This window comes from Protopterus annectens, chromosome 5.part0, assembly GCF_019279795.1.
Source record: "Protopterus annectens isolate FY-2018-M chromosome 5.part0, PAN1.0, whole genome shotgun sequence".
NCBI classification, from domain to species: Eukaryota; Metazoa; Chordata; order Ceratodontiformes; family Protopteridae; genus Protopterus; species Protopterus annectens.
Window position 1 is genome coordinate 1,015,391,433 of NC_056735.1, and position 18,594 is coordinate 1,015,410,026.

Genomic DNA, 18,594 nt, shown 5'->3' on the forward strand with positions numbered 1-18,594 from the left:
TCGAGCCATTGCTGCAGTGTTTTGGGCCTTGGAAAGTGGATTAAAGACCTGTTCCCTAGTAGTGTTTGGGGGATTGCAGTATGCAATATTTCCTCTGGAATCTCAGGAAGGGAGGGGGAGAAATTTGAGCTAAACCAGTCAGCCAAAAGTTTGGCAATGGCCTTTAGTTCAGTTTGGGTGATGCCATTTATAATAAGTTATGTGCATTGTTGCGTATTTCCCTTGAGGTTATGGACATAGCTGTAGAAAGCTTTGTGGTTGTCCTTTGCTTGAGAAGCAATTTTCTTCTTCAAATTTAACCTTTGAAGTATTAATTAAACCTCATAACTGACTGTTTGGATTGGTCAGGATTTTTTTAGTATGTTGAGTTTTGTTCCTCCTACACTTAACCAAGATATGTTTTCTTTTGTTGTATAACTAATTGATATTGTGATTTCTTCAGGGTGGCTTGTCTTCTGAGTTCATAGGTTCATAGGCAGGTACTAGGCTATCTGCCCAAGGGCATTTATAAGCCTAGCCAGAGTGTGTCGGCTTTAGCCGCCCCATTGATTAATTAACTGATCCTCGGTCAAGCAGAGCCAATGAAGTGATCCCAGGGGTGTATTTTCTATTACCCATCCACTCATCAAGGTTTTTCTTGAAGAGTGTTAGTGAGGGGCTCTGCCTAATGTAGTTTGGAATTTTGTTCCAAAGCATGGGGAGTCACTGTGACAGGACTTTATCCCTCCAGCATGTTCTGTTTATTGTTGTGGTGAGGTTTAGCTCCCTAGAGCGCGTGGCTCGCAGTGACTTGGATTTCTTTAAGTGGAGCATGTCCATCAATTCTGAGTTGGACATGGCTTTGTAAGTCAGGCAGAGACCAGCTCTGAGTAAGTGATATGCCACTGAGTACAGTCGGAATTTTTTCAATCGGGCTGCATAGGACATATTTTTGAGGCCAGTAATCCTCTTGGTAAGGTACTTTTGTGGTCTCTCCAGCTGTTGGAAGTGTCTTGTGAGGTACATCCCAAATGGGGCACTGTACTCTATGATGGGTCTGATGAGTGATGAGCAGAGCAGCACTATAAACTCTTTATTTCCAGATGCAAACCCTTTAGAAATTAGATGGGCCACATAGAAGGATTTCCTAACTACTTTGGCAATGTGATTATCAAAGAAGATATTACTATCTACCTGGGTCCCCAGATCTCTTATTAACTCTTCTGTATTAAGGGGGCTGCCACCTATGTGGTAATTTGTGGGTGTTTTGTTTTTCCCAAATGGGATGACTATGCATTTTTTGGCATTTAGCTTGAGGCGATGACTTTGACACCAGGTGTCCGTCTCAGTAAGGCCCTTTTGGAGGATATCCGTGTCAGCCGAAAAGTCAATTATGGCTCCCAATTTGCAGTCATCGGTGAACTTGGTTAGCCATAGTCCTCCTGTGTTTGCCTGTACTTCTGAGAAGTATATGCTGAACAGTAGGGGTCACCACTTGTGACTGGTTTAGAGTCGGACCTGGAGCCCACTATTCTTACCTTGTGAGTTCTGTCTGTAAGCCAGTTGGCAACCCATCTCGTGACGTAGGGGTTTATGTTCAGGCTGGTGAGTTTTTCTGTAACACCCGAGTGGGGAATGGTGTCAAAAGCCTTGGCGAGGTCAAGGTAGGCTGTGTGAACAACCTTTCCCACATCTATGGCCTTGGTGACTGTCTCGAAGAAGTCAACTAGGTTTAGTAGGCATGATCTGCCCTTAACAAAGCCGAACTGGGTCGGGTCAAGTGTTTGTAGGTTCCCAATGTCTTTGTTAATGAGTCCCATGATGATGCGCTCCATAGCCTTGCAGACCAGGCTAGTCAGACTTATGGGGCGATAGTTACAAGAGGGCCAATTGTGACCCCTCCTTTGTTGAGTGGAATAACCATTGCTGTGCACCATTCTATGGTTATGTAGCCTGTGGAGAGGCTGAGGTTGAACAGCATATTTAGGTGGGGGGTTAGTTCGTTCTGTAGTTCATGCAAGATGCAGCCTGGGACACCATCTGGCCCCATTGACGCTGTGTTTTTGGCTTTTGAAAGGGCTATATTCACCTGTGCATCTGTGATTTCAGGGACACTACACTTTTCTGGTATTGTTGTGGGCCCTTTTGGGGATGAGATGAGGGTGAAGTTTGCACTGAATCTATCTGCCAGGATATTGGCAATATCAGTAAGTTAAGTATATTTTGTGCTATTTTGCACTAGTTCAGTGCATATCTGTGAGTTTCCACTTAGATTCTTAACATAGCTAAAGAAGGCTTTGTGGTTATCTTTTGAATCCTTGGCTATTTTTCTTTCAAAGTTAGCCTTGGATGATTTTATGAGGGACCTTAATTTCTTACTGATACTGATCAGGGAAGTCTTTCCTTCTTGGGATTTGCTTTTTTTCTGAACTAGTTTCCTCCTTCTATTGTATAGCCTGTTTATGGCAGAAGTCCACCAGACTAGTTTCCTTCTCTTAGAGGAGTGAGTCTTGATTTGCTAGGGATGGCAAGATCCATGCATCCTTGTAGGTGCTCATAGAGTGCATTTGTAAATGTTTCTGCATCTTGGGCAGCATTTTCCTTTAGCGTGGGGGCTGTGAAACTTACTGTCTCTGTCTCAAGTAAGGTGAAGTTTGCTTTAGAAAAGTTTTTTACTGTGGTTTCCTTAGTTGTAGGTGGTGGTGGGGTGTGGACATCCAGAGTAATTAGTTTATGGTCTGATCTAACTAGTGACGAATTGACCTCTGTTGTGGAATACCTGTTGCCCATGTTTGTGATGACCAGGTCCAATATGTTTTCACCACTGGTAGGGGAGTTTACCAGCTGATCCAGGGCATTTGAGTTGATGAATTCCAGGAATTGCTGGGCCTGGGAGTTTGTACTCGAGTAGTTTTCCCAGTTAATGGTAGGGTAATTGAAATCACCCAATATCAGGGTGTTTGGTAGGACCTTCATATTTTTCAGTGTCTCCAGAAAGGTGGAGTGGTAGTCCTGGGTCATGGAGGGTGATATGTAGCAGGCCACAATTTGCATTGCAGATTTGCCCGATGTTAGTTGCACCTGGATGATCTCAGAGGTATCATGCTGCGCCACTAACCTGGAGGTGTTGGTATCCTTGATGAATATGGATACAACCCCTCCTTTTGTGTTTCAGTCCGTGTTTTGTGGCCGAAACATGTGGTACGAGTTGTAGCCCAATAGTGCTGGGGTTCTCTCTGGAGCCTTGAACCAGGTTTTAGTTACTGCACAGATGTCGACAAAATTCTGTCTGTCTTATTCTTAGTATGAGTGGGCACAGCTTGCTCTATACAGCTATCAGTATGGCTGCAGAGGAATTTTGAAAATACTTTAGCATATGCTGTGCTGTTTACTGAGTCGGGGGAGCTTGAAATTTAACCAAGGTGTCATTTAGAGAGAGGTTAGCTTTGGAATAATTCCTAAAGGTTTTTGGTTTTGCTGGATTCCTGGATTTATCTTTTATTTCAAGTAATACTGCCTTGTTGTCAGAACAGATGCATAAGAACACTACAATGGATGAGGAACATTGCTCCCACATGGTTGTGAGTACAAGTTCAAGGATGTTTGTACCCCTGGTAGAAGAATGGACTATCCATTCCATGATGTTGGTATTAACAAAGTTTAGGAATCACTGAGCTTGTGCATAGAAGTGGCATGGTTTTCTCAATCTATAGAGGTAGTTGAGATCCACCATGAAAATCATATTGGGTTGAATGGTGAGGGACTCTAGTACATTGAGATAGGTAGCATGTGTTTCCTGGGACATGGAGGGGGACTTATAGGCTGCAAGGATATGCTACAAAACCCTGTTTATGGTGAGCTGCACATGTATGAGTTCCAGTGGGACATACATTTTAACTAGTCTGGATATTAGGTTGTTTTTTAATATAGACTGGGACTCCTTCACCTTTAGATTCTTCCTGTGCAGTAGCTGGTCTAAAAGTGTGAAAAGCATTATAACCTTGCACTGCTGAGGTACTGTGACTTTAAACCATGTCTCTGTTACTACACTGATGCCTATACTCTCTAGGGAGAGGAAGGTTTGCAGGAAGTGAAGTTTCTTGTTAAGTCTTCTAGAATTGAGCAATGCCACCTTCAGATACTCCTTCATAGGTTCCGTTAAGTCATTAGGTTTATCAGTTTGGCATTGACAAAAAAAGGCACTATGAGGGTGGAAAATGTCTTTATAAATATCAAAAAGCCTAGAGGGGATAACTGCAGACCATTCCTGGCAAAGCAGTGTGGTCTCTCAGTCTTGTCCTTCTAGGTCATCAATATTGTACATTGGATTGACACCAGAAACTAAGCCAATTGTTAAAATCAATCATTTTCTGTTGGTAACATGACATCATCCTTAGAGAAGGTATTATGCTGCTCAGTGCTAGGTTCATACCTGCCTGAGACACATAATCAGTGAACTTGATCATGTCTAGCTTCATATAGTCAAGGGAGGTACGTCTCAGGTAATTTACACCTACATGGTCTATGACAGAGTTATACTGGTAACTGTAGTTCAGTGACATGAGTCCCTATATGACTTGACAGATCTTAGCCCCAGAAAGGCAGCTAACAGTGACTCTCTCCTTACTCAGTCTGGTGTGGTGGACATCAATGTACCTCACTGTAGAACCACCAATGACCAACAAATTCAGTTGTGTGCTGGTCTGCCTTAAAAGGCTTAGCATTAAAAGCAATGGATACAGTGTTACTATGTGTAGCTGTGGTTAGTGTTTGAACAGACTGTTTACATGCTGGCTGAAGACCCTTTTTTTGATTGTGCTGTACAGGAAGTCTTAGTGTTTACATTTACGTGCCTCAACATAAGTAGCTTTATCTATTGTGTCTTTACCCTGTGCCGTAGGCATGGTACAGGTGTCACTGACAACCTCCACAGGATCAGTTTTGGTTGTATGAGACAGTTTTGCCTCCAGTTTTAAAATGTATTTACACTTCTCACATACTTTATCAGTTGCATTATGAATAGGTGGGTCATCAGCGTACATGAGGCAATTTCTACAATGCCTAAGAGTAATCATTTCAACCAGATTGGCCGCAGAACTGCATCTCTGTGACTGCTGATCTACTAGGGAGAAGTGAGTGAACTCAATGAGCAACACTCAACTGTCCGCAAACTAGATGCTGTAGTAGTTTAAAAAATCTGTCCAGAGAGTAAAGGTATTTTAAGGGGAATTTACACTGTGAGATATTGGTGTCTACATAGATTATTGCTAGGGGCTGATGTGCAGACAGCCAGTAGAGTAGCTAGAGTTTGTGCCGCCCGGGGCTGTCTTTGAGTTTGTAGCCCCTCCCCCTCACAAAAATCATAGTCATACATGCCCCCCGATACACAGCCCCCCCCTCAGCCATTCTAGTGCCCCATTACTTGGCTATTTCTCCCCATTTACCATAAACACTGTAATGTGCATACAGCTTTATGCTTTACTTCTGCAATGATTATTTGGATTTAATTTAAAAAAAACTCTCATTTTAAATTTTACACCACAAACACTGATAGACATCTGCTAAACAAAGCAATACAGTCTTGCAATGAAAGCAGACTTAGCATTAAAGCTTCTCTGCCCTTGAAACTCACATTCATTGAAACAGCATTGAAACCGACATTCAAAGAAAATACATCTGGCCAGTGGCAGATAAAGTTTACCTTTGGGCTTTTTTCAAATCATAGGTCCTTTGCACACATATTTAAGTCCATGCAGACATACATGTGTTCTTTGATTCACCTTCCTGATTGTATTAAATTATATTCCTTGTTTAATACAGTACACTTGTTAGAGCATGCTTTAAATTTATTGTTTTGAACATTTTTCCAGTAAGCAATGAAACAAAATGTATGAATCAGTAGTGGCAAAACTGCCCAATTCAGAACATTTCCATAATAAAAGTCCAGTCAAACTTCTATTATTACAATCCACCGGTATCAGTAAATATGTACAATCTCCACAGAAGTAACTCATCTAAATAATTTCACATTAAAGATATCTGTAACTAATTAAGAGGTTGTTGCTAGCAAGCAACTTTATACCTCATTGTTTCATGTACAAATAAAGTACCTGCTGCCCTTGAAGAATAAATTGCTTACATTACATTACAAAATGATATGCTAGTAATATTGCAATAGGAAATGGATAGCAAACTGATAACAGGTTCATAATTAGTAGGAGTCTCCTCCAAAGGAGGACATTCTCAGGACTGCTGCATCCACCCCATGTAAAGTACATACAATACAGAATCAGCAATCCATCTACATACTGTGGGAGTAGAACTCAGCCTTCTGCATCAAAAGCAAGTACACTACGTGTTGTGCTACTAACAATGCAAACAGACTTTTTATAAATAGTACTAAACTTCTCTTCCCCTAAAGCTCTCAGCTCCTTGTAAAATCCACTTGACACTCAAGTATATCTGTCAATTTTGTAGCGCAAGAAATCTGTAAAAAGCCAAAATGTATTGGTGGGGAACAAAGTCACAAAACCATTAACACATTTTAAACATTGCTTGTATAATCTTACAAGGTTGCTAGAATAAAATGTTTTGTGTCATCATGCGTTTCCTGAAAGATAAGAAGACTGAAACTTAAATGTCATTATTTACTGAATTCATTTCTCACTGATTTGCCAGAAAAGCACACATTTTAAGAGAGACAGACCAACCACTGTAAATCTGGACAGTTGACAGCCACCCCTTGAATGGGTAGATAAGTTAGGCTCCTGTTCCTTGTACAGAAGGTGCAGGGTTTGAGGCTGAGTATACCTAACTGAGGGCATTTACACACACACACACACACCCCTTCTAAATGCTGAGCTGCTGCAGTTCCTGAAGTAATATGGCCAGTTATATATACGCAGAGCACACACTAGAGCTGAGTATAATACAAGCATAAATGAATATGGCCACTTACAGAGCACAAAATGAACTGCTGCAGTTGCTAAATAACTACTGAAGCTGCACACATCCACTTGATGAATATGGCCACTAGAGCTGAATAAATATGGTCAGTGTGGTGTGAATAATAAAGCCACTTACACACTAAAGCTGCAGCTGCTGCAGTGTGAATAATGAGGGTGTTAAATAAATCTGGGCCACCTACAGAGCTGAATATAATACTGAGGTTAGCTGTTGCTCCTGGTGTGTGGGTAACAGTCCCTGGAGTTGCTGCACTCAAGAAATTCATAAAAGTGCTGCCCTTATCAATGCTGCATAAAAGTGCCCTCTGGGGTGGGATGCCCCTCCCAGTCACTGCAGACAGCAGCAGTTCTAACTAAAGACTGTAAAAAAGGTAAAAAAGTTCAGATATTCAACACAGAAATACTCAGTGCAGCTGTGGCAAAACAGTAGATATAGTAATGTAAGACTTAACTTGCTTGTAGATGCTTAAATAGCAGCACAAACAAGGCCCTGTGGTTAATCAAAAACAACAACTGGAGCAGAAAATGACTTAGGTCTCCTCTACTCTTACTAAAGTGGAACCAAGACACTACTAACTAAAGATTGTAAAAAATGGCCTGATTAGTGCTGAATACAAGGGAATAACAACCTCTTTGGATATGGATGGCATTCACTTTGCGATCTGAAAACTGCTACTATAAGTGGTCTAAGAAGAGGAGAATTATCAACCCAAGTTCCTAGGTGTCTCAGAACAATTTAATTTTGAAGTGGGGGCATTGCCAATGCCATATACTGGGGGATTAAGTTCCTGCGTCTCTCAGAACAATTTAATTTTGAAGTGGGGGCATTGCCAATGCCATATACTGAAGGATTAAGTTCATAGGTCTCTCAGAACAATTTAATTTTGAAGTGGGGTATTGCCAATGCCATATACTGGGGGATTATTTGTCTGCCAAATGCAACAATATTACATTTTTTAGCATTTAATCTAAGCCCATTTTCTAGACAACATGCATTTATAAGTGGATGCTCCTGCTGGAGATCTTCTGTGTCAGAGGAGGATTTGATAATGATTCTTATTTTGCAGTCATCTGCAAACTGCTTAGCTATAGATCTTGTTTTTTTTAGTCTGTGGGTTAGAAAATTAAAAAAACAGAACAAAAGCAGTGCTAGCACTGAGCCTGTGGGACACCAATGGTCACTTCCATGTTTCCTGATGTTGCCTCTGCCACCAGCACTACATGGGCCCTGTCTTGAAGTCAATTTGCATTAAATGCATTACTACATAGGGATCTATTTATAACACATTTATTTTAATAATTATTAAATTAATTATGCTGTGATTGGGGATGATGTTAAATACCTTTTAGTGATGCAAATTCAATCTACATTCTTTACATGCTAGCAGTTCTTTTTTACTCATCTGCACACCTCTGAAGCCTTTATATTAATCATAAAAGTTTTGTTTGTATATGCTCTTTTCTCCGAAAACAGTTACTTAATGTGCTTCAAAATTTCTGCAGCAAATGTGCTAAGAGATAAGGTTTACTTGCACATATAAATCGTTAAAAATTAGTTGAATATTGTACAATTGTTTGTATGTAGTTTACTAACTTTTTATTTGAACTACTAGTCATAATTACATGTTAGGGAGTTTTATTTCTTCCACCAACACATGAACTCTATGTATAGATATACCTGCTCTCCAAAAAATGTAAGCTAACTGGTAACAATATTGCAAACACTTTGTTACCCTCATTTTTTAAACAGTGTTCTGCAGAAGCACCAACATTTTGTTAGCATTAGAACACACATGTTATCTGTATACCTGATTGACCCTTTCACTGCAACTTGGAAAACAAGATAAGATACTTATTTATTTTACTGCTAAACAGGGCTCACCTTACACATAGGCAAACCAGGAAGCCACCTAGGTGCCGTGCTTGTAGGAACACTCTTTCCATATTTATTTTTGACAGTAATGAAATATATTTCTTTGGTCTCAAAATCAAATTAATAAATAAATAAATAAATATGGAGCCCTCTTAAAAAAAATATGTCCATAGTATGAGTGGTTCCCCACAGCGAGGTACTCCAAGTTATGTCACATTAGACTTCAACATTGTGAGGCCACAGAAAAGAGGCTTCACAACATTCAAATATAGGCTGAAACATGTGCAGACAACATACATGGCATTTTTTAAACAGCATAGCAGCAATGACTATGAATCTCTATTGCCTGGCTTTGCTGACTGTCTATAATGTTTAGCAATTTACCTGAAAAAAAAATATGAGAGACTGGTCAGAAAAATAGAAGACAAAATTAGGGACATGCTGCAGAATTCTGGACAGTTGAGAGGAATGCAGTGTGATTAAAGCAGAAGGGGGGAAAAGTATTATTATAGCTATTTGGTTAGGATGAAAGACACTTTCAAGAATACATACACAGATATCATAAATAGTTCTAATTTTTGCATATATAGGACTGAAACATGAACAATCAAAACTTTACATCACTGCAATGTATACAAACCAGTAGAAAGCTTAAACCAGAGTACTCAGACACGAATAAATGAATAAAATGTATTGGTAAGCGCTTTCGGTTAGACCTTCCAACCTTCTTCAGACAAAGAAAGATACACATACAATTCCTTAAATACACAATATAACACTCAATCACTTAACCAATTACCCATCTTAAAGGCATATAGCAATACAAATATCCCCCACTATATTAAAAATAAATATAAATTGTTTGTCAAGTATTTTAAAACTTAAACGATTTTATAGGTAATGTTATTTAATAATTCAATGTTTTAATAATAAAGAAACAAAAACATATTTTTGGATGGGGGAGTAAAATGGTGATCTGTCTAAGTTGCTGGTCAGGAAAAAGAAGCACTTGGTATTAATATTTCATAAGTTCAAATGTGGGTATTTACCTACTGCTAAAACAAGTCTGATGGAAAGGCTAATGATGTTGAGCATAAAATTTAGACAAATCAATAACTGAAGCACAAGCAGGATTATCCAGTTTACAATGATAGGGCAGTAATAATGGAGTGGAAGTGGACGGGATAGTTTTAGATGCTTTTAAGCATTGTCCCAGCTAAACTGAGCTAGTCTGTCCCACCAAAGACCAAGCACAAGTGTTTCTTATAAGAATTAAAGACAACATAGTTAAACTATCTGTCAGCTATCTGTAGACTAGATCACCTACAGGGAATGAGCTTTCAGTTCAACTTTTCAGATACCTGTTGCAAAGTTTATATTTATTTCCTTTATTCCATTTTAATTATCAAAGCGAGGAAGACCCACAGATACAAACACTGGATAGTCATCGCAGAATGACCTATACCTACCATTTCAGCTGCTATGGATTCCTGGATCCTGATATGAACGCAAGACAAAAAAGAAAAAAAAAATAGCTGACATCTTATGATCATTAGAATTCAGCTGACATGTTTCTAGGATACTAATGTGAAATGTGCGAGACTTGAAAATTAAACAGATACAGCAGCAGTATCAGAAAAAAAAATATGATAAATATGTAGTCGGAAGCACCCTTAGATAAAGGCATTGGGGCAAATGCTTCATTTCTCTCTCCTTAATCTGCCCCTGTCTCCTCTTTATCCTTTTTTTTCATGTTCCTTTCCTTCCTATAAAGATCACAGAATTCTTTACTGGTTGTGCGTATGCCTTTCTTCTACTTTACCTCCTGCATATAGTATCTGTAGTTCATTTCAGTGGCTGCAGTCTGCATATGGAAGATTTGGCTTCCTTTCTGCTTCCAGTGCTTTGAAATTTGCAGAACTGAAAGAAGCAAAAAGAAATGGTTATACAATGATATTAGCTGCAACATATTTTCATTCTCAGCCTGGAATGCAAGTTTTCATTAATTATGCTTTGGGCTTTGAGTACATCACATACCTTGATACACTGCTTTATTAGTTTTTGAGATTATGGCAAGAATGCTTACAGAACAGATATTTTGTCTTATATCAGGCACTCCATATTATCTCTGAACTAGTCTCCCCACATGAAGATTGCTTTTCAGAATAGTATGCTCTCCAAAAAGTTGAAGTCTCTAAGTAATGTTTTTCACCTGAACTGTTAGGCCGTATAGCCACAAAACATTTTCCTCTAAACACCCCCTATTGTGTTTGCTGCCTCATCCATGCATTCTATCATCAGTGCTGCAGTATTTCTGCTATATTCCTTTATAAAGTCCCTTCACATTTTTAGGTTATCCCACACCATGTTCTTTACTAAACCAATGGAGGTTTCTTCTTTTAGCTCCCTTTCCTTGTATCATTTAAACACCAGAGAAATATCCTCCTTGGCTTTGTTGTCTAGTACATAAAGGGCAATGTGACCTCGTAAGGACTGTCTTTTAGAACCTCTCATTTTTCCCTATATGGTTAGCTAATTCTGATTGGATATGAATCTTTGTGACCAGTTTCCTTAAGAAATCAAAGCAACCTTTGTACAGATGGAATTGATATCTTGAGAAACTGCATATCTCTGAGTCCTGCTGTCTTGCCCAAGCTAAAAGTAAATACAGACTTCCAGAAGGACACAAAGACCTGAAATACTTTTCTTTCTCTGCACTCATGTGAAGAAAGGCAGCAAGGTAGTGTGTCACAAAAGCTCTGGTTGTTCTCATTAAAATCTGTTGTGTTATGTTTAACTGATGTCCTTGGATTGTATGTGAATTAAACAAAAAGAACAGACACATTGCTTGGGTGGGGTGAAAGGGGCAGCTACACCAAGATTACTGGCATTTATTTTATTTTACGAATGGTGCTACTGCATCAGAGCTCCATATATATGGTCTAATGTAATATCAGCATTCAGAAATAAATGCTGGCAATGCATTGTTTTGTAGCAACTTTACAAAGCCAGTTGTTACATATGTAGTAAGTAGTTTACTAAAGTTTAAAGAAAGGAAAAGAAAAGATCTTTGCCAAAGAGAATGCAGATTAGGATTGGGTAGAACAAACCAGGATTAGTCATTATGTGAGGAGTGCAGATCTGAATGGGTCACTGGGTATTTCTTTGCCATAGTTAAACTATTTATTGGTTTTAAAAAAGGAAAACAAGATATGACACACTGCTAGTTACACAAGCAACAAACCAGTGGCTGGTATATTGTCACCATTCAGCAGGTATTGAAACTTAAAAAACAAACAAATCAGGTTACGTAAACCCCAACAATTTATTGCAGTAAACAATAGTTTTTGTGCTTTCATCCATAATGATGCTTTAGCCTAAACAATAAAAATAACCATTTTTTAAACACAAATATCTGAATTTCAATGGCATTTGGGGTGGTAGTCATAAACATTTTCACAATACATAAGGTATCTCACACAAATAAAAAGTGATTCTTAAAAGTTCACTGTGCATATGTAGTGGGTATAACCTAATGTCTCCTCTGCACAGCAATGCACAAGCAAGCAAGGCTTTTGCGAGTGCAGCCTGTGTAAATTTTACATCTGTGGACTGTTGCTGCATTTGCAGAACAAGCTATAAAGAACAGCACAGTGGTAGCGTTATCGCCTCACAATAAACAGTTCTCTGGTACCATTCTCAGCTGGGGTGCCTTCTGTGCAGGGTCTGCATGTCCTCCTTTAGTTCATGTGGGTTTCCTCTGGGTACTCCAGTTTCCTCCCATGTCATAAAGACATAGAGTGTTTCTCCCCTGGCCTCCACTGAAAATTGGCTTCATTCCAAGTCGGACTTTCCTGGTAAACAAATGTTAAATGAATAAAAAATAAATATAAACACTGAAGATGAATCAAAGCTTGGATTGTGCTACTTCCAGAAATAATGCAGCTGTGCTACACCCAACTTGCTTAACTGAGCAGATGATAGCTGCAAAGTGCCCCGAGACTGCCTAGTGTGGCTCTTCTCAAGCATTTGTTAAAAACGTGTCAAGCAATTCAAAGACATTCACAACAGAGATTTAGATGGCATATGCAAACATTTATATTAAACTTTTCATTTTCCAACAAAACAGCATCTACATAAAACCCCGACCCAAAAAGAAAAATAAATTTAATTGCCTGCCCCTTTAGCAATATTAACATGCAGTGAGGGCTTAATTATGTAATTATTGATCAAACACTAATAAGGCTTAATTGTACTGAATTTAAGAAATATAAAACAATTCAGTAATTACCAACCTGTTAATAATTTGGCAAAAACGCTAACTATTTTTATAAACTGAAATGCAGTGAAATTTTATTAAAAATATTGTACATATTTTGTAATGGGTACCAGTCTTTTTCCATTTCTCATTCCACTTTACTTTACTACTCCATCCCAACCCTTCTGCAGTTTGGAAGACTCAGACAGTACAACCAAGAAATGAATATACATTTGCAGGACACAATCTGCTGCTACAGCAGAAGGACATTTTGCCTTGGACTGCTGGATTGTCAGTTAACTGAATGATGAATTCTGAATTGTGTCTAAGGATTGAACTGGTCCCATTGCCACTCCATCTATGATTTGATACATAAGTTATTGGTACGACAGACAAGGTTTAGACTGTATCTACAAATCTCTTCAGACAAATTGTCAGCTTGATGTAGGCCAAGGCTTGACTGACTGATTGATTAAACAGTTTCAATTGTTTTCTTTAGTCATCTGTGAAAATTGGTTATTAATGACCCTCTTCAACTCTGATCTGTGCCATTGTTAATACAATATAAAAATAATGTAAAGCTCAGAAGAAAAACTCAACCAAGACAGTTACAAGTATGAATGATGATTGTAATAGCCAAACAAAGGAAAAAGACCTGTAGTGATCTATGTCACTACACTTCACCTCAGCCCCCCCCCCCCTTAATTTTGTTTTCTTTCTCCCTTCAAACAATGCCATGTGCTCATGGAAAGAAGGTACTCTGTTCCAAGGATTATTTTCTTTAACTGTAATACAAAAATTCCATAGTCAGTAAATAACTTAGAATTTCTTTTCTGTCCCAGTCCTTTGAATTGCTTGGGTCCTGTCATTATCCAGATGACAGCTACTTTTGTTCCAGTTTGAGTCTGTCATCTACACCTTCAGAATGAAAATAAGGCTTGATGCTGTCTTTGGTTTGTTTTCCTTTTTTTTTTATTGTTATTGCATTTTTTCCTTCAGTTGGAGTAGATGATTTCATTCTGGAGAAGATTTCTGAATGATGTTAATCATTAACAATAGGTATAGTCAGAACTTCTTGAAATTCTTAAGTGGATTGCTGCATTTCTTCACAGCCAAGGTTATTGTCATATATATGTTGTTACTGTTAGGTTCATAGGTTAGGTTAAGTTCATAGTTCATGTGTTGAAAAGAAAAACAGTCCTGGGAAATGATGGTTACCAGAAATCATTAAAGTTGTATATGGTATTAATAATACTGTTTCCACTGAGAAGTAATAAAATTGGGACACCTCATCATACACAGCTGAGGCCTGATTTAAAAATATATTCCTAAAAGAGAAAAAAATAAAAAAAGTTCCTCTTCATCTTTACTTCTATCTGTTTTGCATGCAGATGATATTAATTACTGTAAATGCAGATGCTTGCTGAATATTATCAAGATTCTGAAAGAAGTGAAATTATTCATGTGACCTTGGGCATCATTTACAACTAAAAGTGTTACATTTCTCTTTCATGCCACTTATACATGCTTGTTAAATGTGAAAATTTTATTCATGGAATATATTTTCATTAGAGAATTGCACTTTTAATGTTAAATGATCATTACCCAATAACTAAAGGTTATTTTTGTAATATTCTGCTGCATTGATTTAAATAGTTGCTTAAAGATGTAAAATGAATGACCAATGTCAACAGACATCACTTTTAAAAGCAATTTATTTCAAATTTGGAATGGTTGCTGCCAACCCTAGGGGAATGCTTCTGTATCTGGTAAGAACATTAGCTGATTATGCTTTTTCCAACTGTCAGCTTCTGATTTTTAAAAGGGAAAATGCTGAACTAATGGATGTGAATAAGCTTAAAAGCCAGAGAACTTATCAACTGCAGTAAACAGCATTATATAAGAAACCGCCAAAACAGCTGTTGGAAAAAAATAATAAGGCAGCACCTAAATATTTCCAAAGAACTATGTATTTTTTTCTGAGTTTACAACATTTGTTAACACTGACTGAATAATAAGAAATCATTTGCAAACAAAAAAAAAATCCACCATTTATACAGTTTTGCTCAAAATTCAGGTTAAAATCTAGAAAATGCAAACTAGAGGCCGAATTACAAAAGAAACATTTCAGACAGTGTAGCAAACTAAAGGAAGACTTCAGCACATAAATGTCAGATTTGATTTCTTAAAGTACACTTAAGCAAGCCTTAAGAATTATCTATTCAATGTATAATAATTATGGAATCCACCCACACCTGACAGATTCCAAAATGCAGCAAGTGTGCCCATCACAACTAAAATATGACAAAGTGTTCATCAACAACTTGACTAGATTTATTACCATGATATAAACTTCTTTGTTATGGAATCCTGTGGAATTTGTATCATTACCAAAAAAAAAAAAAATGCAAATATGCATCCGGTATGTAATGCATTACAACAGTCTGGTGTACTGTTAGCCGTAGAGGAAGATCTGAAAATTCATCCTAGAAGGCAGCTTGCTAGATGCTGAGCCAGGCTACATATAAGCCGGCTATCTGATCAATAATTTATCAACAGGTACCAATTAGACAGAAAGCAGGTGCAGGCTGTCTTTAACATGTGTGCCCTGCACATGTATACATATACCTTGTGAGGTAACCCCATACCTGTTTAAACCAGAGTATAGCCAAGCCAAGGTATACTGGCATCAGGGGCATTTCAACAGCATATGGGAGATGCAGTAGGAGTGTCCCAGACAGTTGTCATTCACATCCTGTCTCAATTCCTGGCAGCCTGTGCATCAACATGGGATGAGTACATCTACTTTCCAACCACAGTCATAGAGCACAGGAATGTCATGCACCATTTCTCTGCCACTACAAATTTCTCCCATGTATGCAGTGTAATAGAGTGTAGCCATGTTTCTATGAAAATCTCTGCAGTACCTGAAGCAGAAATGTCCATAAATAGAAAGAGGTGCCCGTTGCTTAATTGCCTGGAGGTGTGCACAACAGATGACATCATAGCAAACATAATGGTGACACAACCTGGGATTATATATGATGCCACTACATGGTGAGAATGATGCCTGAGGGCCACCTTCCATAATAGTGAAAAACCCAAGGGTACAGGGACACAGCTATGCTGTAAACAGAATCCAAACTTGACAATAATATGCATGATGACAACATACGTGTCATCTCATTTCCTCCAACTGTACAGAGGATGGATATAATAGATCACACACTGCAACAAGAAATATCATCATGGATGTGTTTGGTTTGCTGAAATCCAGATTCAGATGTCTGGAAACATCTGGGGGTGCACTGCAATACACACCTGAGAAGGCAGTACAAATGATTACTGTGTGTGCCATGTTACACAACAAACTAGTTAACAGCAAAAGACAGTGGCTTGGCAGCTGTAGATGTGGGTGATCTATCCCAAGAACCCCAGATGTCTGAAGATAAGTACACCACAGCTCTCACAGGAGGAACAGGAGGACATGGAGGAGAGGAAATCAGCATGGGCAATGTAGGATGCGAAACCAAACAACCAGACCAGCGCAGTTGGAGAAAAGGAAAAAGACTTTATTAAAAATTCAAAATACAGCACACAGACCAGTTTCAGCCCTAAGCTTTTATCAATATACATACAGACTGCAAAAACTAACCCTTTTATAGGGTAACATATTCGAATATAACCAATCACCATAGGCTAATTGCAAACATTCATTTAAGCCATGTGAAAACAACCCCCTAGTCTTACAATCCATGCTTTCTCTTTCCTATTTAAGATATTATTCCAACCAGTTTTGCAACTTCTGTTACCCCAAACTTTATCAATAATGATAAAATGAAACTGAGCAGAAGAATGCTTTAGGGTATGCTTATATAAAGCATTATTGGGAATTTGATTCCTAATGTTGCTAAAATGTTCGGAGATCAGAAACTTAAAAGAAAAGCTGTTCTTTTTCAGAGGTTAGTCCCACTCAGAGTAGAAATAAAAGTAATACCCCTTTGGAATGAGGTGGAGGAGAGGGCACAAACATAGAATGAGAGTCATCCTTAGAAACCTTGCTGAATTTTCTCAAACCCAAGTAGAGTATGGTAATAATGTACAAAATATTTCATCTGTAGCATTGTCAGATATCAAACTGAGATTGTTGAATAAGGGATTAAACTGTATAACTGGTTATGTTGTGTTGGAAGATACTTTTGTTCAGAATTTGAATTCTTTTTGCAGATTTTTGAATCTTAGACTGTTTTTTGATAATGATGCCAATAATACTATTGCACTTTCAGCATCCACCTTCACATTACATAAATCTACGTTTGTGCCCCCAATGAATAAGCATGTAGACATTTTTTATAAATGTGTGTTAAAAGATTTACATTTTAGTATTCAAGGTGACAAAACATGGTTCTTTAATAATTTGTCTAAATCGGAACTTATGGCTCTGAATAATTTGAGACAGTACAAAAATATTGTCATCATGAATGCGGACAAAGGGGGTACAATAGTTATTATGGATTGTGTATGTATGTAGCAGAGGCAGATAGGCATTTAAAAGATGGCAGGTTTTATACTGCAATGTCTATGGACCCAACTGCCAGGTTTAAAGGTGAGATAGATGCATTTTTAGATCTAGCAGTTAGTGAGGGCATCATTACTGATAAGGTCTCATTTCATTTGAAGGTCAAGGATCCACTGCCACAGCACATGTATCTTCTTCTGAAGATTCACAAACATGCCACTCAGCCCCCTGGAAGACCTATAGTTGCCGGCAATTGGTCTCTCATGGAACCATTATCTGAATTTCTCACTAGATATCTTAAACCCTTATTAGTATATGTTAGAGCACGGATTCAAGACACTACAAAGTTTCTAAATATTATTTCAGACTCTCAATTGGATGATGGTTGGTTTATGTGTACATTTGATGTGGTCTCACTTTATACCAGCATTCCACATTGGGCTGGCCTCAATGCTTTAGAAAATTGGTTAGAAAAAAAACTCATTATATCGTCCAGGATTTAACACATTTCTTATTTGTTTGACTGAGCATGTGCTCACTAAGAATGTGTTTTATTTCAAGGACACTTGTTATTTACTGTTAAAAGGTATGGCCATGGAGGCTTCTTTTGCCCCCATTTATGCTGACCTTTTTATGAGTTACTTGGAGCAAATGATCATTTATGACAATAGTCATAACATCTTTATAGATGAAATTGACATTTGGAGGAGGTTTTTGGATGACTGTTGGCTAGTGTGGAAGTCAGATGCTCAATATTTGTATGAATTTGTTGAATATCTTAATGAAAACAAATGGGGCATCCAATTCACGCTGAACTTTGATAGGAGCTCCATCTCTTTTTTTGGATGTGTTGTTGAATAGACAATTGGATGGCACACTAGTCTCTACATTATATTGTAAACCCTTTCATTCAAATAATTTGTTACATGCAACCAGTTGTCATCCCCTTATATTATTCGCAATATTCCAAAGTCCCAGTATAAGAGAATCCATAGAATTT